This window comes from Balaenoptera acutorostrata, chromosome 14 (genome assembly GCF_949987535.1).
Source record: "Balaenoptera acutorostrata chromosome 14, mBalAcu1.1, whole genome shotgun sequence".
In the NCBI taxonomy this organism is placed as follows: Eukaryota; Metazoa; Chordata; class Mammalia; order Artiodactyla; family Balaenopteridae; genus Balaenoptera; species Balaenoptera acutorostrata.
In genome coordinates, this window is record NC_080077.1 from 91,114,057 (window position 1) to 91,141,951 (window position 27,895).

The window sequence follows — 27,895 nt, forward strand, 5'->3', positions numbered from 1 at the left end:
CTACCGTTAGAGAGGTTGAGATAGAAGGCCAAGATGGGTATGACAATCAGGTGAATGGTAGTCTCAAAAAAAGTGATTTTATTATTAACTATGCTTGACTAGGTTAGATCATTTATGTTAGGAAAATAAATCTTGACATTTATATGGATAATTTTGTGGTTTACTTGTCAACCTTTCTGTGAGACATGGGTCTGATTAAACTCTGATTGAGAATGAGAACTGTAATACATTATTAATCAGCTCAGGGTAATTGTAAAGTTTTATGACTTAGGGATGAGTGGAAATTGGTTCCATGGTCAGTTTGAGAAATTATGAGAATACACCTTGCACTGTCAGTGCTGATAGCTTGGCATTAGTCATGGTCCTCCCACGGCCATGGCCTGTGACAGCACTAATGATAGTCATTTTGTAGCGTGACCATGCATTAGAATACATTTAGAGGAGCATAAAATGTTGAATACTGGAGTAAAGATTTTTCAGCAGTTTTTGGCACAAGAAACCTTATAGTCCGAGAAATTTAAGTTTCTTGAAATTGTGACCCACATATAGTAATCTGCAGATTAATAGGAAAATGTTGATTAAAATTAATTAAATTAAAAAAAATTAATTAAATTTATTTTTAAAAGCAAGTATCACTTTGGTCAGTAAAACCATACTGGCAAAGCCAAAGAAAACAATGTGAAAGTTTGTTCTTTGAAAATTCTCTTTATGTGATATTTATATCAATGAATTTGTTTTATTCATTTTTTAACTGAACATAGGGTAGGATAAAAGCAAATATAAATCTGATGTTTGTTGAACGATTTTTTAAAATAACCAAGTAATATTGAGTTTTCAATTTTAAATAATAAATAATATTTTGTCTGATGAAACAAATATTTATTATAAATTTACAATAAAAATATCAAATGATGACTATAACCTAATGGCTAAAGGCATTGGATACGAGGCTTGGAGGAGTCCAGTCTCTGACATGTCCCAGTTGTTGCCTTAGGTTATTTATTTATCCTCACTAAGACTGCTTTTGTCACCTTTGAAGTAGAAATGATAGTGATTTTCCTAAAAGGATTGTTCTAAGGAGTCACTGAGATATAGATCATGGTCTTTTTGGTACCTGATACACAATAAGCACATAAAGTATCCCTATTATTATCATTCCAACCCAGTAATGTTACTTAATGAATATGCATTGACCATTTAAAGTAGTGCTTTATGATGAAGCAAACATTGAAATTACTACATTACACTTTGCTATTAAAATGGAAGCATTTAAGGATCATAATTGTGAGACCAGCTTGAGAACAGACTATGGTTTCAGTTAAAAGTGTTTCTACCTGTTTTGACTCTAATGCAGTCAGCGTTTTTGTTTGCCCTTTAATCCATGATTAGATATTTGTAAATGTAGATGAAAGACCTATGTTATTTACAAAATTCAAATAAAATCATAGACACTAAGGTATCAGTGAATATAAAAAAAATTTCAAACGATGTAAAAGTTGATATTTTATGATCAGAGCATATCACCGTTCATCCTGAGATGGCATATTTCATTTCAGTCAACTAGTTAAAAGTTTAGTGACATAATGGTTTTTCTTTCTTTATATTTTAAAATCAATAAACCACAACAACTCCACCATTGCCCATTTTGGTAAAAATACTTTCTTGAGACTTTTCTTTTGTGACTTACAGACCCAAGCAAAAATCAGTTCTTCACTCTCTCAAAATTACCTCTGATGCAGCCCACAGATTCTTTGTCCATAATAAGTCCCAGTCTCCTGAGGCAATGCCAAATTACCCTGTCTAGTTAACAGCCAAGTCCTAGGAATGAGCAGATGTAAACTATTATATATATAAAATGAATAAACAACAAAGTCCTTCTGCATAGCACAGGGAACTATATTTAATATTCTATGACAAACCATAATGGAAAAGAATATGAAAATGAATGTGTGTGTGTGTATATATATATATATATATATATATATAAGTAAACAATATAAGCAAGAGAACAATATAAGTAAATTTAAAGTAAATTTTTGTAAAATATACTCTTAGCAATATATTTAAATTAAATTCTCTGTAGATTTCTATTCCCACTCAGTGCTGTCCAACAGAAATATAATTTGAGTTACATATACAATTCTGATTTTTTCAGAGCTACGTTAAAATTTACTTTTAAAAAAGTAAATAATTGAAGTTAATATTGTTTTATTTAACCCAGTATATCCAAAACATTATTTTTATACATAATCAGTATTATAAATTATACATAATCAGATTATTAAAATTATCTTCACTTTTTTCTACTTAGCCTTTGAAATTGAATATGTATTTTGAATTTACAGGGCATCTTAATTTAAATGCTGATTTTTCATTGGAATTGCTTGATTTGTATTCACTTTTTGTAAAATTTAAAGTTGAAAGTATAGATTTATATACATCAAGCTGTCAAAAAATATTAAAATTTTTTTGAGTAACTAAAATTGATCAGTTTCTTAATTTAAAATAATTTAAATTAAATAAAATTAAAAAAAATTCCTTTCTTGCACTAGCCACATTTCTAGTGCTCAGTAACCACATGTGGCTAACGGCTACCATATTGAACATCACTTCCATGAATATTTCTATTAAATAAAGTGCATTTCTCATAAGAAACCAAATCCCTTGATTTCAGATCAATTTAACACACTACCTTCTGACCACTCTAATATATGAAATTCACTGATTTTCTTTGCAATTAGTTTTTACTTACAAGGGCAAAAATTACCAACACTTGTCTCTTCAGTCATTTATAATTTTTACAAATTACCCCGCTTTACATGTGTTACACAAACAACATGATTATCACTTTGGGTTTTTAACCAGTCCACCCTTGGAACTTTATTCATATACATATAAATATCCTCAGTGGCTGAGGTCAAGTATCAGATATTAGTCACACTCCCTGGACCTCCAATTTGCTTTCAAGGCGTCAGTATAAACCTTTTTTTTTTTTTTTCTCTTGGCAATCTTGCTTTGTTTCTGCATCTCCTATCTTGCTGTTGTGTTCTATAATTTTTTCAACAACTGAGTTGTGGGGAAAATATCTTAAATTAAGAAAGATGGTCTAACAAATAAACCTTTATTCAATATATATTCTAATATTTCTATACTGTTGCTGTGCTCATTTTTAGAACTTGTTTACCATAAATGATGAAATAACATTATGGGATAAAATTTCAAGTTTAACTGCAAACATCAAATTGCATGATGACAAATAAATATGTGGGACTGCCAGAATACAAGGCTGTTTAGATTCCAAAAATTAAATTAAGGCATCCTCTTATAGTAACATACTGCACAAAACATTCGCTGGGCTGCACAAAGTAGAAAAGAGAAAATCAATTATGGTTCAATAATGCCACTTTCCCAATCAGTTAGAAATTAACAAAAGTGCCTTGTTTACAGGAAGTCTGATGGCATAATATTCTGACAGTTTTTCATCTGTGAATATTAAGCATTTCTTGTTTAATTATAAGGGAAAGTACAACAATTGGAATTGTCTGAGGGAGAAACCCACTTATTTTTTTCAGGAAATATTAAAATTATCTCAAAGCATTTTAAAAATTATTTTGAGGTTGTTCTTTTGTAAATATAGAATTACCCATTTTAAAACGTTCTGTAAACACTTTAAATTTAAGATGAAATTAAGGAAATAAAAATAATTGCCATGATTGTTGTGACTTTCAGAAAAATGTGTTTATAAGAAATTGTTATCTCTGTGACATTAATCTAGAAAAGAATACAGCCTCATCTAAGAGAAAGATTTTATTCAACAAGCCTCTTCCCTAATAGAATGTCAGTGCTATTTTTTATTTTAATTTAATTTTTAGTTTAAGAAGTAATTAAGAAAGTTAAGTCGTAATTCTGTTTGAAATTTTCAAAAAAGATTTTTCTGTTATACACTTAATTATCAATTTAATTGATGACTTTTTCTTGGGTTTATATTAGCTACTTTTACATTTTTCTCCTTATACCATGTGTTTTATTATAAATCTAGAACATTTTCTTCTGTGTGTGGTTATCTTAGCTGGTTAAATCAGAGTACTAATGCAACCAATAACATTGATTTGATATTTTATTTCCACTTGGTCTCTCTTTCTTTAACGGTGACAGACCGAAACTTTAACTGAAGCAGCTAACTTGGAAATGCACCCTGTGACTAACAGTGTGGACCTTAGAGAAAATGGCATTTTGCAGAGCTATGACCACACAGGGTTGACTGTTATAGTTTTCAGTCACCAGTAGGTTTGTTCACACCCAGACCCAGGGCTAACGGATCCTGGTGTTTAGTGGTACCTGGGATGCTCCAAAGGAGCAGTGAGATTCTACTCCATGCTTGGCATCATTTACATTAATCGATGAGTATGGATGACCCGTATCCTCCCTGATCATTGTGGTTTCACCTCTCCATCTACCCCAGTTTAATGCGGATTATACTACTCTTCTTCTTTCTAAGGCTCTTGTTTCCTGACTCCTCTTCCCAGTTTAATTTACCACCTGGTTTGGAGCTGAGCCCCAAACAGCAGTCTGAATATCTGGGAAGTGTATCTTGGATGGGGAAACCTGTTTCTGGTAGTTAGTTTCAATGCACACCTGTTTATTCAGATGTGGCCAACAGCTGTCTCTCCTCTGTACCCGCCCACTGATTCCCAGGCCCCTGTTTCCAGAAGTGCCCAGCACACATTTTAGCCAGACCACCCTCAGTGGGAGAATACAGGTAGATTAGCAATTCACTCTAGCAGTGAAGAGGGTAAGTCTCACAAGCTTTGGATTCAGACAAACTAAAATTGAACCACAAATTCATTGCTTTCCAGGTATGTAAACTTGAGCAGGTAAGCTAGTTCTCTGAGTGTCAATTTCCCGTCTCCAAAATAGCTATTCACAAAAAGAGAATATCTATGAAGCAATTAGAGTAATATGTCACACATTGTAAAGATTCAATTAATGGTAGATAATATTGTTATTACGACCTTCTGTAAAAAAAATCATTTTCTATGGGAAAACAAGTGATTGGACCTGTCGTCTCCTGAAGTGTTTTAACAAGTTTGCATATAAAATGTTCCAAGTAAGTTTATATGTAATATCAGAACTGTTTCATTCTATTTTAGCTGTTCTGTATAGGTTTTTTTACTCACAAAGATAATATTTTTTTTTAAATTTGGGACCTAATGATGACTTAATACTAATAAATCAGTATTTTATTAGATGTTTACTATCTGTACCTAATATCATTTAAGAATATATGTGACCCGTTCATACTCAGTTATTGCAGGAATAAATTATTCGACTGTAGTGAGGCACATGTAATGTTGATTCAGATGGTCTATTTTCATCATTACTCAATCCATATTTATAAGAAAAGCAAAATAGTACCTTATACTTTGGTATTTCCAAAAGATAACAGAAATGTAATATAAACATATTTGAGTTCATTTATTTCCTAATTTTGAGTAGCAAGAAAAAAATGAGCCTCTTAAAATGCCACTATAAAAAATATTTATTTATGAATTTATTTCAAATTTTTAGAGACATTTTTCTTTGGAGAATTTAATTTGTATAAATAACAGTTATAATCTATTATCCCTACTTTTAAAACCATCCAGAAAAAATAAAATGTGGTGCTACTAGCTTCTCACAGTTAAATTATGGAGTTGTCACTTGGACTGTAAAGTAACTTTCTGTTTCCTCAAATCCAACATGATTTACTGTTTTAATGTTTGATTTTCTTTTCTGTCAGATAAAAACTGCAGTAGACATTGATGAATGTGCTTCCAAGCCCTGTAAAAATTGAAGTGTGGGATTTCACTATAGTTGCCTGCCAGATAAATAACCAGATATTTATATATTTTAGGCCTATCAAATGAATTTCATTTCAAATGAAATTTTTCAATTCACTAGAGGTTAGACCTGATGTGTTAACAATTCTCCAAGAATTGATATGATTCTCACTATGAACATTAGACTCTAGAAAACTCAGATTCTACCTTCCCATGTATTTTTACAAGCATACATCATAGATGCAGCAACTGAAGTTCTCTGCAGGTGGAGTCATAAGAAACTTGAGAATTAAAACAAATACTTACACAATAACATTTAGAAAATTCACAGTATACACCTGAGAGTGTAGTCCTCTGAGTTCATTTAAACATTAATTAAGCTGAATTTCCTCAGAGATTATTAATACAATGTTTCCTTCTCCTTTTTTCTCATAAAAATTTTTTAGTAAAGCTAAGACTATTAAAAACACATAACTTATTAACTAATACAGTATTGAATTACTTAAAAGTTAGTTAAAATATATAGATAAAACAGATTTTTATATAATGTTTCCATCATCTAAACAATATTTACTGCTTTCAAAATGTGAAGTTTTATTTTTATTTTTAATTTCTTATTAAGCTGTTGGTGATACTAAAACTATTTAATGCATAAGAATGCATGCAAGCAGTGTTTTGCTGAATCATGCAATCATTGAACTGTAGAAGTGGGTAGATTATTAAGCTCTTGGTATTCAACAAATGTACCCAAACTCCTGGTGGGATACAAACATAGTATAAGAGAAACACGAATGTTTAAAACAGTGACTAAGAACTCATGTTTGTTACTTCTAATTCCTCATACAGATATACTGAAGATAACAAGATGACTGGGTGAGAACCCATAGCATGAAATGAAAATTAGATACATTTTATTAGGCAGTGATTTTTAGTGTAATTATACACAGTGACTACTTGCTATCATGTGATTTGAATACCACTTCAATTTGTTCCTCCATAATAAATGACTGCAACTCTTAGCCCATGTGTCTTAGTTATTAATTTTTTCTGAATATTTCTTTTGTTTTCATATGCTCTGAAGCCCCACCAACATCTTTGGTGAAGCACACATTAGTCTACCTGGTCATATTTTTCTCTTGAAATAAAGGTGTATTTTTACCTGGACTGGCAGTGAATTAGATTCCTAAAAACTTCTCATTTAAAACCTTTTACAGTGGCTTCTTAAAACACCACCTCTCTCTTGTGTCGTTAATTCCTCTGCTCTGCTCTGACACTCTGTTTGCTGTTGCTACACTGCTTTTCTCCCATTTTGAGCCCACCTCATCACTATTGTTTAGGAATGATGTAATCTCTTCTGGTGGGAAGTATACATTCTTGGTTGAAATGTAACCTGAGAATGGAAATCATAATTCAACAATGCAATTTGTAAAATTGCTAAACATCTCCTTTGTAGTAGCCACTAAGAGATGTTTGTATTTAATAAAATTTTGCCACAAAGTTTTTCCAAGGTCCCATGGAAGCCTCAAGCGGAAGTGGGCATAGCAAGGCAGCACCAAGGACAACGCTGTGTGCAATTCACTCAGGAAGGTCATTTTTGAGGTGCAATGCAACAAGTGATAAAAACAAGTCCATGCTACACTTGCAATGACCCCGTGACTCCTGTGTTGGCTAAAAAGAGAGCTGAAGCAAGGAATAATTGCAGAATTCAGGACCAGTTCTTGCCATGGGATCAACATATTGTAGTATCAAAGCCTCAGTACATACATATTATGTATCTCTCATTTTGTTTGGTTTTCAGAGTTTGGAAAAAACTCTAACACTTTACTTTTTATTGTTAAGGTACATTAAATGACACAAAATAAATACATATTTTAATCAGTGAACAAGGTGACACACCCTGATAACTACCACCCATTTAGAAGAACTGAAATTCACTAGATAGCCCTGAAGACCCCCCAGTATCATTGTGAACCCTTCCCTCGCTACAAAATAACCACTCTCCTGACTTTTACAGAATCACTTTCTTGCTCTTTTATTTCAAATTTTTATCATTCAGGTGGTATTCCTAGACACCATTGTTTAGTTGTGCCCATTTATAAAATGTGCTTTTAAATATCTGTCAAAATTCAATTTCTTCATTACATCTTTCTGGAACTACCAATTCAAATGCAGCATTGAACCTTATACTTAACATCTGCTGTGTAATATCTGCATGTCATTTCTTCCATATTAAAATCCTAGTCTCCAGAACACAAGGGATTAAACAACCCAGAATTTCTCAGTATTAGTCATTTACTTTATTCCACAGTATAGACATAAAATAACAGAAAAAAAAAATACCAAGAAAACCAACCATGATCAACTTAAATACGTATAATATTTTAAGTTTTGTTCATGAGCTCTCCTTATTCTCCTCTAATTTTTTGTATTATATCTTTATATTCTGGGCTATTGACAATACATACAAGGCATAGTCCTTCTTATTCTTCGTTTACTTTACTCCTGCAAGTAAATACATGTATTATGCTTACCACCTATTCTTATATTGACATCTCTCCAGGTATTTCAGTTGTCTAAAGCTGAGACTCTCGGAGATTCTTCAGGGAGGGCTCTGGGAATAATAATCCTTTCATTCTTGTGTATTGATAATTATAGATCTGTGTCTTTTATACTTGAAAACACATTTTGCTTGGTATAAAATATTCTCACATTTTCTCTCATTCTTTAATACTAGAAATTTTCTTAAGTGTTTAGAATATTTAATATATGTCTGGCATAATGCTGCTATTAAAAAAATCTTATATTAATCTAATTTTATTTGCTTTATAGATCACTTTCTGACTTCTTGTCCTTACATGCCAAAAGGTACTTTTTCCCTTAAAAGTGTAGTAATTTTACTAGATTATATATTGGTAGTTGATTGTTTTGTCCATATATTCTGTGATGTTTCCATGTAGTTTCAAAACATTTTCTTTTTCAGTAAAGTTTTCTTGAATTATAATTTTTATGTTTGTTTTCCTTAATTTTGTTTTCTATTTCAGGGAATCTTAATTCATACACTGAATCTGCTTTGCCCAATTTCAATATTTGTCTATTTCTCTCAAGTCCTTTGTATCTTTCTTAATTTCCTTTCATTTAATTTTTCCATCTTCTAATTAGCCAAAGTAATTATCTGTTGTGTTCATTCTTTGTTTTATTCATTTTGGAAATGTTTTCTTTTACTGATTCTTTCCTGAATTCTGTGATCTCATTATTGAGTTTTTCTAAATTGTGTATATTTTATTCATTCATATCTTATGTTATTTTCTTAATGTCTTTAGTTCATTCTGAAATAATGTATTGCAAATTTGATCTGATATTTTGCTTTCATTATTTTGGCAATTTTCATTGTCTATATTGATATTATAATATTTTTCATTCCGTTTCTTTTAATAACTTTATATTGGAGTTAACCTTGATACTTTCTGTTGCTCATTTTCATGTGTTAGTCTTTTTGGATATTTTGAAAGACAAGTGATTCAGAGTACTTTCCTCACTTCCCTGGGCTCTCTCTTTACTTTTTGTTTGTTTGTTTATAATTCTAGTATATGGTGGCTTGCCCCCGAGATGTACTATATCTGTCCCCCTCTCCCAAGTATATCTGTTCTTTTACTTCCTTCACCTCTACTCTGTCCATATCCTGCTCAATTTCTATTCCACTTGGAACAGTTTCTCCCAAGTCTGGGGCTCTGTGCAGGAAGAAAGCTGTGGCATTTCAGTTTTGTCAGTTTATGTGGCTAAACTTCTCTGAAGACATTTTGACTGTTCGTCCTTTGTACTCACTCATTCTAGGAGTAGATAAACACTTCTAAGCCCCACTGTTGTTCTGAAGTTGGCCATTGTGCTTTCCACTGAAATCATGATAACTATTATGTGATTCTCTTCTCTTAAGATCCATAATATGTCCTATTACTTCCCTTGGTTACCACTTGAGCAGATGCACATGACACATAGTTCTTATGGATTTTTTTGAACAACTGTTGGTGGTGGTGGTAGTGATGGTGTGTGTGTGTGTGTGTGTTTTGTGTGTGTTCATGGGAATACTATATCACCAAACTTTGTTGTAAATGCTGTACATGAGTTTTGATGTCATTATCTAGTTTTCCTGTCTGATTTTAGGTGGCAATTCAGAGAATATCACAACATTATCATTATTTTTCCAATAATCACATTTCTGATGCACTGTAATCCTACCCTGATTATTTAGAAGGATCTTCATGTACTGTTAACTTTGTGAGCATATTCTAAACAAATTTTCTGATATTAAATAGCCTGAAACTAAAAATTTCTATCTGGTAGTTTATATAGTAATAACTTTTTTGACTTCTAGAGTGACTTTCTATTTTTTTAGAATTCTATTATGTAATCTTTTTTCTTTTTACATTATATTCTTTTATACATTTTTAAGCCAATGATAACTATTTTATATATTTAGCCATAATTCCTTATAAATACATTCTTTTCATGTGACTTTGATAAGAATTTTTTTATAAGAAAAAAGTAAAACAATGTGTCCAACAGAGATAAATGAATGATTTTCCATTATAAATCACTTGTTGCTTTTTTTTTGTCCCTTCATGTCCAAAAGGTACTTTTTTCCTTAAAGTGCAATAATTTTCCTAGACTAGGTCTTGATATTGATCATTTACAATAAAAATAATAAAACTTGACATATATATATATATAATATATAACTTTTCTCAGGGAATGTATACAGATTAAGAAGAGAAAGAGGGCCCATAACAAAAGCTGAGGCTTGTCAATATTTACGATATGAGTAAAAAAAGGGGGAGTACATTAGGAGACACATAAAACAAAGGACAAAAGCAGTGAGAACTCTAACAAAGAGTTCACTTAAAAGAGGAGACAATCTACACTAACAAATGCAACCTGAAGATTGTGGAAAATGAGGACTCAGAGATGACAAATGGGATTTATCTCTAATGAGGCAAAGAGCAATTTCTATAGAGAGAGAGGTTACTTGTGTGACTGAAATTGAGTAGAATGAGGAAATGGGTGTAGATAAATCTTTTAAGTAGGTCAGAAGAAAAGGGTGAGAGAAGAAAAAAAATCAAAGATGATGTACAATGGAGAGTTTCTGTTTTGTTTTGCTTTCTTTTTAGGCAGGCTATTTTTAAAATGCTGATAAGGAAAAACAGTAAAAAGGGGAATTTTGAAGAATCAAGAGATGAGGGAAGGGATAAGAGAGAAAGACCTCTCAGAACTGACTCAGAAAGACTAACAGCCAAGTGATACTACTTCCCTTAGGAGGGAAAAATATGTGAAAAAAATAGGAGTAAATGTGATTAAACATGGGGATTAAAAGTCTTGAATTTGATGGAGTTCTCCTGTGGCTGCTGTTCTCTCTGTTTGGTAAAAAGTTAAGTCTTCTCTTGAAAGGGTATAATGTTAGCAATATTAGAGGTTATAGGAGTATAGAGAAGTTTTATAGTATTCTGTGGTATCTAAGAAGAGTTCATAAACAGCATCAGAATTTTACAGATACCAGATAGCATGGTTTACTAGCAGAGTTTAGCACCAGCAAATTAATTATTGCACTAATTCAAAGCAATACTTACCAATATTTTTTTTTTCACATCAGAGTACACATAAAAATCGGTAACAGCTTAAGACACTTGATATACACTGAAAAGCCTCCTAGAAGCCAGAGGTAGCTGGCCTACAATATCTGACTATTCTGGAAATTGCCACCTGGACTTAAGCTAAAGGGATCAATATCTAGGCCAATCCAGAACTTATGTGTTGGCACACTGACACAGAGTCAGGAAGCTCTGACCAAACTTTACTGGTGAATCTTACCAAAAAACCCCAGCAAGATAATTGAAATATTTGCAAGAGAATGGTTTTATTGAAAGAAAGAAAAAGGTATAAAAGCCTGGGAGCCAAAGTGAAAGTGTCCTGAGAGAAATTGAGAATAGGTAACAAGGGTAGGTGATGGGCGTCACATCATTAACTGATTAACGTTATGTCATCAGAACACCTGCGTTTATCATTTGAGAGAAGGAGCAGTTTGATGGTGAGGACAACAGCCACGGCTTAGCCAAGACAGTGTGCAACTAATGTGAATGGGGTATGAAGGTCACTGGAGAAGAGAATGTTAAGGAAACAAGGTATGCACTGATATGAGGGTGGTCCAAATGGATGTTGGCATCATCCAAGATGATGGAATCAGGATTGAAAGAAGACTTCTCATGCAATTAACTCTGCAGTACAACAGGAATGGTTTCTAAGAGCATGAATAAAGTTAACAATAGGATTAGAAGACAGTGTTACTAATTACCATTAAGCTTAACAATACAATGGCTTTTACACAAATTAGACTAACAGCCAGGAAGTAGCAACGTGACTGAGGATTTTAACCCTACCTTCACACAGGTAACTTCCTAGCATGTGGTAGAATGGAGAACAGCCTCTTTCAGAGGAAACTGCCTTACTGAAACTTTGATTACATTATTAGTTGGCTCTATCCTAATTCCATGACATGTAACACAAGGTATTAAAAGTATCAAAAACAAGTAATAATTGGGACTTTCCTTATGGTCCAGTGGTGAACTCTCCACGTTTCCAATACAGAGGGGTGCAGATTCAATCCCTGGTCAGGGACTAAGGTCCCACATGCTGAAATAAATAAAACAGCATAACTTTGGGAGAGGAGAGTCTTCTCTCTGCCATGGGACTCTTCTGGCATTATTCTGTGCATGTATTTGGGTATGTTTCCTGCCATAGTGGATATGATAGATCCTAGGAATGCTCCAATGGTGCTAGTTTTCAGAAGACTCTTTACTCATCTTAGTAATCAATTTTTCAAGTTAATTCTTTATATTAAAAGTTCCCTGTCCAAATTACTAATGTGGTTACTTTCTCCAGTCTGGACTCTGACAAACTCATCCAGAATAGCAGCCATTTATTTGTGGTTGCAAAGTATTTCATGCATTGTAAAGCACATTTTTGCTTTTCTTCACATTTTACCATTTCTAAAACCCAACAATCAGTGGTGTGTTTATCATTCTGTGATCCATCTAGCAATCTGTGGCGTCTTAGATTTCATTAAATATGGTGGCACTTTTGCTGCTTTAATCTCTGTCCTGGACACCAATTGTTCGGAGACTATAGAAGTAAAATCATTTTTGTATATACAGATATTCAGAAGGAATATCTTGTCCTTGGTTTAGAAATATGTATTTTAAACCTGATCTTAAAAACTATTTGCTGGGGGACTTTGCCTTAGGCTAGAAATTTAAATGGCTAACTGAATTCTTTATGCATATATCTATTTGCCCCTTTTTGGTTATACTTAATTTTCTCTCATTGGTTACATTTTTTCCTTCCTTCACTCTGATACAATAGACACAGATCGTTAGGATTAGTGATAATGGAGGAAGATATCTTAATTCTTGGAAAAAACATGGCCATTCTCTTCCTGACAAGGCCATTTTCATGTATTACTTAAAAGTAGAATTAGGAAATAGATCACTAACTTTCTGTACTATGTCCTTTCAAGAATAAGAATTCTAAATGCTAAATATGACTTCTCATATTTAATGACCAATCCCTTTGCTATTCCACCCTAGTTAAAAAGACATTGCACAGCCCACCTCCCAACTGTTGTGTGTACAGTATCTCATTAGTATCCTCATAGTGCTCTGTGCAGCTCTTTGTGAATAAATAAATACTGTCACTGCAGTGAGATTAGTGTATGATTACCAAGTTTCTACAAAGAAAGGGACTGATTTGAAAACATAAAATCTACCTAATTTAAATAATTTCCCTGGTGAATTCAAGCTTGAATCAAATTGTACTAAGACTTTTGAATGTGTTTTAATTTTGACTAAAAACTGAAACAAGATTATTTCTGTAAATCTAATATCTCCTTTCTGAAGTGCTCTATGATATAAACTCTACTGTACCATGAAATAGTTCTATTGTACTTTTCCTTTCAACTCTGATGGCATGCCTAATAAACTTCTACTTCATTATACAGAAAATGGATTCATTTCTAAGACTGAGCATTATAGGAAAATGGGTTTCCATATTGTTATTCCACCTGATAGACTATTAGGAAATCTGTAAGTGTATAATCACCAAGGGTAATCTTGTTATTACCAATTGTTCATGACCTGAAAGTAGGTTCAAAATTGCTGAAGGTAAAATCAGAGATAATTTCTAACATTTATGTGGCTCACAGTTTTAAGAAATTTACATCAACTTGGTATAATTTCACCAACTTCATCTTAATTCTAATGATATTTATGTTTGCACATTGAGAAATATTGACATTTAATTAAGGAACAGATTATTTATTAACTATCCATTAATTATGAGGAGCCTCTGAGGGAACAAGATTAAATAAAATAAAACTTGATATTGACCCAAGCTAAAATTCCATCGCTTTGAAACTGCCCTACTATCAACAATCACTGATGTCCTTAGCTGCTTTATTTTTCTGGTTGTCATTGAATTAATTAAACTGAGACATTATAACAAAAACTAAAGATAGCCAACAAGCTTACTCTGTAGAAATGTCGTTAAATTGTATATATTTTTAAATATCCCAAAGAGCAAATGCAGTTGATACTTATGGTCTTGGTCTCTTTTAGCAATGGCCATGGTGGAGGGAGGTGGAGATAGGAAGAGTGGGGATTGAAAATTAATACACATGACTCATATTCTTCTGCACACCATCAAAAATATGGGTTTTCAAGGCCAATTGCCAGTTCTAAAAGTTTCCTAGAGATACGTGACAACACTCTAAAGAGGAATCACTATAAATCTGATTTTGTGAATTTTTATTTAAAAGTTTGTGCTTTCCCAGATAAGTGACATTTAAGTAAGTATATATGGTGATTTAATAATTGTAATGCTGTAATTTAATAATTTGGTGATAATTCTGATCTGGGTTGTAAATGAACAAGCTATAATTTTGACTTGATTTGAAATTAAAGGACTCTTCCCCCAGACTTCCTGGCCAGACTATGCCCCAATACCCACACAGAAGCAGTACTGAGTGCCTTAACTCTTTCTTTTCTACCTAAGAAGAAACATAACACACCAGGCTGTACAGTGAAATCTTTGTTTATAATAAATTTAGCATTTTTAAGAAACATTACTAACCATACACAAAGCCAAATACACCTAAAAAGGAATTTAATCAAAACAAATTCAGTAGGATGAAGTGGAGCTTTAGCCTCCAGACTGATAATGACTAGATTAACCAGCAAGCTTTTCTGAGGATTAAAAGCCATTTATGTATACTTTCAGAAAGATAAATTCTAAAATAGATGAATTAAGTTCTTTTCATTCTAAAATTTTCCTTTTTTATATACTATCATGTGATTTTATTTCTATGAAATTTTTATATATTAATATACTCTGCATTCCAGGAATTCATTAACTCACTTAAAATTTTTAATGTGGTTTAATTTTGTACCAAATACTGTTTTGTTGATTAGGAAACAGTTAATGATAGGACAAAGTTCTTGCCTTATGTAGTTAATTTTCCATTGGGAGAAAAAAAACAAAAATAAGAAATATGCAAGCATTCATATGCACTCATGTGTCTGTGTGTGTATGTACAATAAAATCTAAATAAGAAATAGTTATCAAGAGAAGAGCATCAAAATGGGGGAGGAGTAAGACATGGAGATCACCTTCCTTCCCACAAATACATAAAAATTACATCTACATGTGGAACAACTCCTACAGAACACCTGCAGAAGGCTGGCAGAGGACCTCTGTCTTCCCAAAAGGCAAGAAACTCCCCACGTACCTGGGTAGGGCCAAAGAAAAAAGAAAAAAAACAGAGACAAAAGAATAGGGATGGGACATGCACCTCTGGGAGGGAGCTGTGAAGGATGAAAAGTTTCCACACACTAGGAAGCCCCTTCACTGGGTGAGATGGGGGCTGGCGGGGAGGAAGCTTCATAGCCACAGAGGAGAGCACAACAACAGGGATGCAGAGGGCAAAGCGAAGAGATTCCCACACAGAGAATCAGTGCCGACCAGCATTGACCAGCCTGAGAGGCTTGTCTGCTCACCCGCCGGGGCGGGTAGGGGCTGGGGCCTGAGGCTTGGGCTTCGGAATCAGATCCCAGGGAGAGGACTGTGGTTGGCAGCGTGAACACAGCCTGAAGGGGCTAGTGTGCCACAGCTAGCTGGGAGGGAGTCCGGGAAAAAGTCTGGAACTGCCTAAGAGGCAAGAGACCATTGTTTTGCAGTGCATGAGGAGAAGGGATTCAGAGCACTGCTTAAACAAGCTCCAGAGACATGCAGGAGCCACAGCTATCAGCACCATCACCAGAGACAGACATGAAATGCTAAGGCTGCTGCAGCCACCAAGAAGCCTGTGTGCAAGCACAGGTCACTATACACACCTCCCCTCCTGGGAGCCTGCGCAGCCTGACACTGCTAGGGTCCCATGATCCAGAGACAACTTCCCCGGGAGAACACACCGCACGCCTCAGGCTGGTGCAATGTCACTCTAGCCTCTGCCACCACAAGCTAGCCCTACATTCTGTACCCCTCCCTCTCCCTGGCCTGAGTGAGCCAGAGCCCCTGAATCAACTGCTCCTTTAACCCCCTCCTGTCTGGGTGAAGAAAAGATGCCAGAGGGTGACCTACATGCAGAGGCAGGGCCAAATCCAAAGCTGACCCCCAGGAGCTGTGGAAACAAAGAAGAGAAAGGGAAATTTCTCTGTGCAGTCTCAGGAGCACCAGATTAAATTTTCACAATCAACTTGATGTACCCTGCATCTGTGGAATACATGAATAGACAACGAATCATCCTCAAATTGATGTGGTGGACTTTGGGAGCAGCAGTAGACTTGGGGTTTGCTGTATGCGACTGACTAGTTTCTGATTTTTATGTTTATCTTAGTATAGATTATAGTGCTTGTTATCATTGGTGGATTGTTTGTTGGTTTGGTTGCTTTCTTCCTTGTTTTTTATTACTTTTCTATTTTTTCATTTTAATAATATATTGTTTAACTTTTTATTTTAATAAGTTTATTTTATTTTATTTATTTTATTCTATTTTTCTTTCTTTCTTTTCTTTTCTCCCTTTTCTTCTGAGCTGTGTGAATAATAGAGTCTTGGTCCTCCAGCCAGGTGTCAGGCCAGAAATTCAGAGTTGGGAGAACTGAGTTCAGGACATGAGACCACCAGAAAGTTCCCAGCCCCACATAATAGCAATTGGTGAGAGGTCTCCCAGAGATCTCCATCTCAACGCTAAGATCCAGCTCCACTCAACGACCAGCAATTTCCAGTGCTGGACACCCCATGACAAACAACTAGCAAGACAGGAACACAACCCCACCCATTAGCAGAGAGGCTGCCTAAAATCATAAGTTCACAGACATGACAAAACACACCACTGAATGTGGTCCTGCTCAACAGAAAGACAAGATCCAGCTTCATCCACCAGGACACAGGCACCAGTCCACTTCACCAGGAAGCCTACACAACCCACTGAACCAACATTATCCATTGGGGGAAGACACCAAAAACAATGGGAACTACAAATCTGCAGGCTGTGAAAAGGAGACCCCAAACACAGTAAGTTAAGAAAAATGAGAAGATAGAGAAATACACAGCAGATGAAGGAGCAAAGTAAAAACACACCGGACCAAACAAATGAAGAGGATAGGCAGTCTACCTGAAACAGTATTCAGAGTGATGATAATAAAGTTGATCCAAAATCGTGGAAATAGAATGGAGAATATATAAGAAACGTTTAACAAGGACTTAGAATACCTAAAGAGCAAACAAACGTTGATGAACGACACAATCAATAAAATTAAAACTTCTCTAGAAGGAATCAATAGCAGAATAACTGAGGGCAGAAGAACAGATAAGTGACCTGGAAGATAAAATAGTGGAAATAACTACCACAGAGAAGAATAATGAAAAAAGAATGAAAAGAATTGAGGACAGTTTCAGAGACCTCTGGGACATCATTAAACCCACCAACAAATGCATTCAAATTATAGGGGTCCAAGAAGAAGAAGAGGAAAAGAAAGGGACTGAGAAAATATTTGAAGAGGTTATGGTTGAAAACTTCCCTAATATGGGAAAGGAAATACTCAATCTAGTCCAGGAAGTGCAGAGAGTCCCTTAAAGGATAAATCAGAGGAGAAACATGCCAAGACAAAAATTAATCAACATATCAAAAATTAAATAAAAGGAAAAAATATTAAAAGCTGCAAAGGAAAAGCAACAAATAACATACAACAGAATCCCCATAAGGTTAACAGCTGATCTTTCAGCAGGAATTCTGCAAGCCAGAAGGGAGTGGAAGGACATATTTAAACTGATGAAAGGGAAAACCCTACAACCAAGATTACTGTACCCAGCAAGGATCTCCTTCAGATTCGATGGAGAAATTAAAATATTTACAGACAAGCAAAAGCTAAGGGAATTCAGCACCACCAAACCAGCTTTACCATAAATGCTAAAGGAACTTCTCTAGGCAAGAAACACAAGAGAAGGAAAAAACATACAATAACAAACCCAAAACAATTATGAAAATGGTAATGGGAACATACATATTGATAATTACCTTAAATGTGAATAAATTAAATGCTCCAACAGACAGATATAGACTGGATGAATGGATACAAAAACAAGACCCGTATATATGTTGTCTACAAGAGACACAATTCAGACCTAGGAACACATACAGACTGAAAGTGAGGAGATGCAAAAAGACATTCCATGAAAATGGAAATCAAAAGAAAGCTGGAGTAGCAATTCTCATATCGGACAAAATACACTTTAAAATAAAGACTATTACAAGAGACAATGAAGGAGAGTACATAATGATCAAGGGATCAATCCAAGAAGAAGATATAACAACTATAGCTAGCTAGCAACTATATCTAGCAACTATAGCTAGATAGCTAAGATAGCTAGCAACTATATCTAGCAACTATATCTATAACTAGATATAGCAAATATATCTATAACTATATTATATAGTAAATATTCATGCACCCAACATTGGGGTACCTCAGTATATAAGGCAAATGCTAAAAGTCATAAAAGGGGAAATCGACAGTAACACAATCATAGTAGGGGATTTTAAAACCCCTCTTTCACCAATGGACAGATCATCCAAAATGAAAATAAGTAAGGAAACACAAGCTTTAAATGATACATTAAACAAGATGGACTTAACTGATATTTATAGGACATTCCATCCAAAAACTACAGAATACACTTTCTTCTCAAGTGCTCATGGAACATTCTCCAGGATAAATCATATCATGGGTCACAAATCAAGCCTTGGTAAATTTAAGAAAATTGAAATTGTATCAAGTATCTTTTCTGACCACAATGCTATGAGACTAGATATCAATTACAGGGAAAAAAACTGTAAAAAATAGAAACCCATGGAAGCTAAACAATACATTAATAAATAAACAAGCAATCTCTGAAGAAATCAAAGAGGAAATCAAAATATACTTAGATACAAATGACAATGAAAACATGGTGACCCAAAACCTATAGGATGCAACAAAAGCAGTTTTAAGAGGGAAATTTACAGCAATACAATCCTACCTCAAGACACAAGAAAAATATCAAATAAACTTCCTAAATTTACACCTAAAGCAATTAGGGAAAGAGGAACAAAAATCCCCCAAAGTTAGCAGAAGGAAAGAAATCATAAAAATCAGATCAGAAATAAGTGAAAAAGAAATGAAGGAAACAATATCAAAGATCAATAACACTAAAAGCTGGTTCTTTAAGACGATAAACAACATTGAAAAAACATTAACCAGATTCATGAAGAAAAAAAGGGAAAAAACTCAAATCTACATAATTAGAAATGAAAAAGGAGAAGTAAAAACTGACACTGCAGAAATACAAAGGATTATGAGAGATTACTACAAGCAACTATATGCCAATAATGTAGACAACCTGGAAGAAATGAACAAATTTTTAGAAAAGCACAACGTTTTGAGAACGAAACAGAAAGGTATAGAAAATATAAACAGACCAATCCCAAGCACTGAAATTGAAACTGTGATTTAAAAATTTCCAACAAACAAAAAACCAGGACCAAATGGCTTCAAAGGCAAATTTTATCAAACATTTAGAGAAGAGCTAACACCTATCCTTCTCAAACTCTTCCAAAATATAGCAGAGGGAGGAACACTCCGAAACTCAATCTACAAGGCCACCATCACCCTGATACCAAAAGCAGACAAAGATGTCACAAAGAAAGAAAACTACAGGCCAATATCCCTGATGAACATAGATGCAAAAATCCTCAACAAAATACTAGCAAACAGAATCCAACAGCACATTAAAAGGATCATACACCATGATCAAGTGGGGTTTTTCCCAGGAATGCCAGGATTCTTCAATATACGCAAATCAGTCAATGTGATACACCATATTAACAAATTGAAGTAGAAAAACCATATGATCATTTCAATAGATGCAGAAAAAGCTTTCAACAAAATTCAAAACCCATTATGTTAATAACCCTCCAGAAAGTAGGCATAGAGAGAACTTACCTCAACATAATAAAGACCATATATGACAAACCCACAGCCAACTTTGTTCTCAAGGGTAAAATACTGAAACCATTTCCACTAAATCAGGAACAAGGCAAAGTTTCCCACTTTCCAATCTATTATTCAACATAATTTTGGAAGTTTTAGCCACAGCAATCAGAGAAGAAAAAAAATAAAAGGAATCCAATTTGGAAAAGAAAAAGTAAAGCTGTCACGGTTCGCAGATGACATGATACTATACACGGAGAATCCTAAAGATGTTACCAGAAAACTATTAGAGCTAATCAATGAAATTGGTAAAGTAGCAGGATACAAAATTAATGCACAGAACTCTCTTGCATTCTTATACACTAATGATGAAAAATCTGAAAGAGAAATTAAGGAAATACTCCCATTTACCATTGCAACAAAAAGAATAAAATACCTAGGAATAAACCTACCTAAGGAGACAAAAGACCTGTATGCAGAAAATTATAAGACACTGATGAAAGAAATTAAAGATGATACAAATAGAAGGAGAGATATACCATGTTCTTGGATTGGAGGAATCAACATTGTGAAAATGACTCTACTAACCAAAGCAATCTATAGATTCGAGGCAATCCCTATCAAACTACTACTGGAAATTTTCATAGAACTAAAACAAAAAAAGTTCACAATTTGTATGGAAACACAAAAGACCCCAAATAGCGAAAGTAATCTTGAGAAAGAAAAATGGAGCTGGAAGAATCAGGCTCCCTGACTTCAGACTATACTACAAAGCTACAGTAATCAAGACAGTATGGTACTGGCACAAAAACAGAAATATTGATCAATGGAACAGGATAGAAAGCCCAGAGATAAACCCACACACATATGGTCATCTTATCTTTGATAAAGGAGGCAAGCATATACAGTGGAGAAAAAACAGCCTCTTCAATAAGTGGAGCTGGGAAAACTGGACAGCTACATGTAAAAGATTGAAATTAGAACACTCCTTAACACCATACACAAAAAATGAAGTCAAAATGGATTAAAGACCTACATGTAAGTACAGACACTATAAAACCCTTAGAGAAAAACATAAGCAGAACACTCTATGACATAAATCACAGCAAGATTCTTTTTGACCCACCTCCTAAAAAATGGAAATAAAAACAAAATAAACAAATGGGACATAATGAAACTTAAAAGCTTTTGCACAACAAAGGAAAACATAAACAAGACGAAAAGACAACCCTCAGAATGGGAGAAAATATTTACAAATGAAGCAACTGACAAAGGATTAATCTCCAAAATATACAAGCAGCTCACGCAGCTCAATATCAAAAAAATAAAATAAAATAAACAACCCAGTCCAAAAATGGGCAGAAGACCTAAATAGACATTTCTCCAAAGAAGATATACAGATTGCCAACAAAAACATGAAAGGATGCTCAACATCACTAATCATTAGAGGAATGCAAATCGAAACTACAATTAGGTATCACCTCACACCAGTCAGAATGGCCATCATCAAAAAGTCTACAAACAATAAATGCTGGAGAGGGTGTGGAGAAAAGGGTACTCTCTTGCCCTGTTGGTGGGAATGTAAATTGATACAGCCACTATGGAGAACGGTATGGAGGTTACTTAAAAACTAAAAATAGAACTACCATATGACCCAGCAATCCCACTACTGGGCATATACCCTGAGTAACCATAATTCAAAAAGAGTCATGTACCACAATGTTCATTGAAGCTCTATTTACAATAGCCAGGACATGGAAGCAACCTAAATGTCCATCGACAGATGAATGGATAAAGAAGATGTGGCACATATATACTATGAAATATTACTCTGCCATAAAAGGAAATGAAATTGAGTTATGTCTAGTGAGGTAGATGGACGTAGAGTCTGTCATACAGAGTAAAGTAATTCCGAAAGAGAAAAACAAATACCCTATGCTAACACATATATATGGAATCTAAAAGAAAAAAAAAATGGTTCTGAAGAATCTAAGGGCAGGTCAGGAATAAAGACTCAGATGTAGAGAATGGACTTGAGGTTTGGGCAGGGGAAGGGTAAGCTGGGACGAAGTGAGTGAGTGGCATGGACATATATACACTACCAAATGTAAAATAGGTAGCTAGTGGGAAACAGCCGCATAGCACAGGGAGATAAGCTCGGTGCTTTGTGACCACCAAGAGGGGTGGGATAGGGAGGGTGGGAGGGAGACGCAAGAGGGAGGAGATATGAGGATATATGTATACGTACAGCTGATTTACTTTGTTATACAGCAGAAACTAACACACCATTCTAAAGCAATTATAATCCAATAAAGAAGTTAAAATCAATCAATCAAGTAATACATCAAAATCATAAAATATTGCTGAGGGGAGCAAGAAAATGTAGATTTTTTTTAGAATGTGCTTGAGCTGGGGGGAGATGGGATAACTTAAGAGCTTGGGATTTACAGGTACACACTACTATATATATAAAATAGAGAAACAACCAGGTCCTACTGTATAGCACAGGGAACTATATTCAATACCTTTTAATAGCCTATAATGGAAAATAATCTGAAAAAGAATATCTATGTTATATAACTGAGTCACTTTGCTGTACACCAGAAACTACCACAACATTGTAAATCAACTATACTCCAAAAAAGAAAATAAAAATAAAACAACTAAAAACAGTTATCCCCCCCCCCCCCAAAAAAAAGAGTTATCCCAGGGTGAGCATTCCAGCCTTAGAGGGCTGCTGGTACAAAACCCTCATGTTAAAGTGAGTTTGGTGTGTTAAGAAACTGAAGATGTCCAATGTACCTGGAAACGAATTAAGCAAGAAAGGAGTGGTGTGGGTTGTTAGCTGACACCACATCATATAAGGCAAAGAGGTTGGAGTTTATTTGAAGTACTGCCAGAAGTTGTCATATGGGATTTATATATTGTAATTATATTATATTTTCAGAAATCACTCTGGGTGTGATGTCTACAGTAGTAGAGTGAGTGTTAGAATAAAGAAACCAGCTAAAATATTATTCTTATTTTGGGAGGGAAATAATTATGACAGACTTTGATATTAGTAATTGAGATAGAGATAAATAGACACATTTGGGATATTTTTTGGGGAAAAGTACCCAGGACTTGCTGATCAGTTCAATGAAGGTAAGGAGGAATAAACAACTCTTAGGTTTTGTAATTTTTCATAGTAAATAAGGAAAAATAAAGGTAGAACTGCTCAGATAGAGTTTTGTTTTGCCCATGTTGCATTCGTGATGCCTAATAGATATCCAAGTGCTGTTACCAACTGGTATTTAATTAGTTTTTCAATCCTGGAGTTCAGTCAGGAAAGGAAATTTCGACTTGTGAGTCTTTGTCATGTAGACGTCATTGTATGGTTGAGGTTTTCTATACATCGATTGATGGTCTCAATTGTGTGACCTGGAAATAGTAGACAGAAAAATGGATGCTTCAATAAAAGAATGAGTAAATAAAAGAGGATAGCAACAACCAATGGGCAGGAGAGGATAGGAAAGGATTTTAGGATCTGGTCAAACCTCAAAAGAAATAAAGGCTATGAAGGAACTGAAGAGACAGCATAAAGAAAGCACAGACTGTTTGATATACTGTGTGTGAAACAGGAATCTGATTATTAGATTTGCTTCTTTGTCCCTGGCTCATTCCTCCTTTATGATTTCTGTGAAGAGAAACCTAGCACAGTCTGAGTTAGCCTAGAGGGGGCAAGCAATTGAAGAAATCTTGTTGAAGAAAATATCACCAAGAAACAGATAAAAAGAAACTGTGTGTGTTTTAGCCAGAATTGAAATACAGACCTGGAAATATATTAGGAAGAAAAATTACGATTATTAGAAATTAACATCTAAAACTTATTTTAAAATAAGATGCAGAATGCTTGATTATTTGCATTCTAGAAATTCAAAACCTAAAAGGATGAATGACTGCTATTTTATTGAATGTATTCTAACTGGTTATGCTTAATAATTTATTTGTCAAGCAAGAAGAGACTTTACTACAGCTCACTGAATCAAATTAGAAATCTCATTTAAATTCCATCTACATTTTGGCAATGAAAGCTCTAAAATGATATACACGTACATCTTAAATGCAGCCTATTTTTGTCAAATCATGTGGAACATAAGCAGAAATTGAAAAGAGTCAATCATAAATTCTGTTTTTGACAATCTTTATGATATTCATTATATCACTTGGAATTTTAGCGTTTTGTTAATGATTTGTCTTAAACAGGATTGGGAATGATTTTCTGTCCTTTAGAGATATAATACCACCATTGCCATTTATGTGCATTCAGTCACTGATACTTTTTCATTCATTTAACACATATTTTTTGAACACCAATATATGTCAGTAACTATTTCAAGTGCCAGAGATACCGAATGGATACATAAGCACCTGCCTGCAGAGGAAGGTGTAAATGCTATAGAAGGTGGAAGTAGCTGCCTGTGCCTGGATAGAATAGGCAGAGGCTTCATGAGATGGGTTTTGATCAAGGTTTCAAAAAGAAACCAAGCAAGATTGCAGGCACTTAAACAGTCATTGTTGCTTGGAGCACAGGATGCATGAGAAAAGGAGCAGGGTGAGAGAGAGATTGCCAGGAAGGTATCCCAGACACAGATTCTGAAGTACTTGGGGATTTTTACTTTATCCTCTAAATCCAGACTTCTCAGGTAGAGCTCTATACTCTGGGGATGTATGTAAGGTTTAGTGAACATCACAAAAGTAATTGAAGCTTCATCTTGGACTGTCAAGTTTCCCTACAGATTTGTATGCATTGTGGTATTGAATGAATGATATCTTAAGAGGAATAAAATATGGTGTAAAATTCAAGATTTACATAACTTTAAAATCAAAGAGTCAAATTTGAAAAAAGAAAACAAATATTTGTCTTATTTGTAGGTATCTTGTCAAACCCTCCTGATGTTTGAGATCATAAATTCCCTCTTTTCATCAGTTAAAACTGTTGAATAGATGAGCTTCAACATATGGATGAGGGGTGGGGAATCAGTTAAAGGCTGAAATTATAGGGTATTTCATGACAGTTTTCTTTCAGAAATATAAGTTGGTAGCAGTAAGCATTCAGTTTGATTAGAGGAAGCTGGGGTCAGACAACTCAGAGATATATTTAGGGATCAGGACCCTAGGGAGGAGGTGCTGATCTGATTCACTTAATGTGGAGAGGAGAACCATGTTTCTTAGACTTCCCAAGAGAGTGAGAAGAGAATCATATTAAGAATATAAATTGATGTCTTATTATGTCCTTCCACTCTTTGGGAACTCCAGGGCTGTAGGAATCTTCACCAAGTGTCTTATCCATCACAAGACTCTAGCCTTGGGGTTGCCCTCAGGTTGACTGAAGTTTAGACAGTGTCTTCTCCTTTCTGTCTCTCCCCTTCTCACCCTTATTCCTTTATAGAATTCAACAGGTCTAAACATAGACATCCCTCTCCTCCCTTTTCTTGAAGCATTTAGTTCAGAAAAATTTGTAATTTCTTCCCCTGCCCCTTTGAAGACATCTTTTTAAAGGCGTCTTGAAGATTCTACAGCTCAGGGCTGTCTCTCTCAAGGATCCGAGCGCCACGCTCTTGTGATGCAATCACTGGGGAAGATAGCGCCCTGCTTCCTGGCCTCTGTGGGTAGGCAGGAGCCCAACTTTGGCAAATATTTAGATCCAAGTTGTAAAACTGCCTCGCATCTTGAAGACTGAGAAAATTTACTTTCTTTTGGGTAAGGTCAATTAGCAAACACATATAGCCTACAATCACAGGCCTTAGTTTAAAAAACTCTCTCATCCTTTGTCACAGTGGAGTCAAGCTCTCCCCTATTACCATAACCTTAAATAAGGTCTGTCTTGCTTGTTTAACTTTAGGGAAACTTTTGGTTTGAAAATAAGCTTCTCAATTTCTAGAAAATTATGTCACCCTGGCCTGAATACTTGTAAAAAAACAATTGTTTGCTGAAGTATGTAGTTTATTTATTTATTTATTTATCTATTTATTTATTTATTTATTTAATTATTTATTTTTGGCTGTGTTGGGTCTTCGTTTCTGTGCGAGGGCTTTCTCTAGTTGCGGCAAGTGGGGGCCACTCTTCATCGCAATGTGCGGGCCTCTCACTATCGCGGCCTCTCTTGTTGCAGAGCACGGGCTCCAGACGCGCAGGCTCAGTAATTGTGGCTCACGGGCCTAGTTGCTCCGCGGCATGTGGAATCTTCACAGACCAGGGTTCGAACCCGTGTCCCCTGCATTAGCAGGCAGATTCTCAACCACTGTGCCACCAGGGAAGCCCTGTAGTTTTTATTTTGTAGTGAAAGCAACATACCACTGACCCCAGTATTTATTACTCAGTATAATCAAAAACTTATTTCCTTATCAAAAATTAGACTGGAGGAAAACAATTGCCTGTAAGGAAGATCTGAATATACCTGTGACCATTGGTTAAGAATCTGCCTGCCAAGGCAGGGGACACAGGTCCAGGAAGATCCCACATGCTGTGGAACAATTAAGCCCATGCACCACAACTGCTGAGCCTGCGCTCTAGAGCCCATGAACCACAACTACTGAACCCACATGCCACATCTACTGAAGCCCGTGTGCCTAGAGCCCATGCTCCACAACAAGAGAAGCCACAACAATGAGAAGCCCGCTCAACGCAATGAAGAGTAGCCCCTGCTCACTGCAACTAGAGAAAGCCCACACACAGCATTGAAGACCTAATGTAGCCAAAAAATAAATAAATTAACTAATTAATTAATGAAATAAAAAAATAAGTAAATATACTTGTGCCTCAGATATCCCATAATCCATTTCTAAATGTAGTTAAGAAGAAAAATGGACTAAGTTTCTACAGAATTGTTTACTGGTTTGAACTTTGATGGGCATAAAAATAGATCATATTGATGGAAACTTTAAAAAAGAGCTATGAAACTCATTTTGTGTCATCTGCAAGAATGTCTTGGAAATGCCCTCCCTAAGAGGACCATCTAGTGACATTTCTGTCTGGCCTTAGTATCAATTGTTCTTTCTCTTGAGTCAATAATTTATTGTTATGTAATGAACACTGCAATGCTTTTCCTCTATACTGCCTGCTACAAATTTAAGATGATGTTAGTGAACCAACTAAAATCTTTCAGATATGACATTTTTAGCCATATTTTCAAATTCATGTTATAAACCCACTATATTTTTTTCTCTCACTCTTCAACTTTAAGACTAATTTCCTGTATTCTATTTCACTTGTTCTCAAATCTTCCCCAGGACAGGCCTGACTGATGTGCACAGATGAGTGGATGGATAACGAAATAGATTAATAGTTCCCTTGGTGTGATTATAGGAAACCAGGACTGGTTTGCTTTAGGACTCCTGCCTTAGCTTTTTGGGGTGATTCTTGATAAGGCTCCTTCATTGAGATTTTAGGGACCTAAAATCCTTGGCAGGAGACACTACAACAGGCAGCATTTTGATAGGGAAATCCAGAACAGGAGATGAGGGGAGAGTC

The 27,895-nt window shown here is 34.9% G+C and overlaps 1 protein-coding gene across 2 annotated transcripts in view; it reads left to right on the forward strand.

Annotated features, from left to right (window-relative positions):
* Window positions 1-27,895, forward strand: part of EYS (eyes shut homolog) — a 1,775,980-nt gene that overhangs the window by 362,399 nt on the left and 1,385,686 nt on the right. The window lies entirely within an intron of this gene.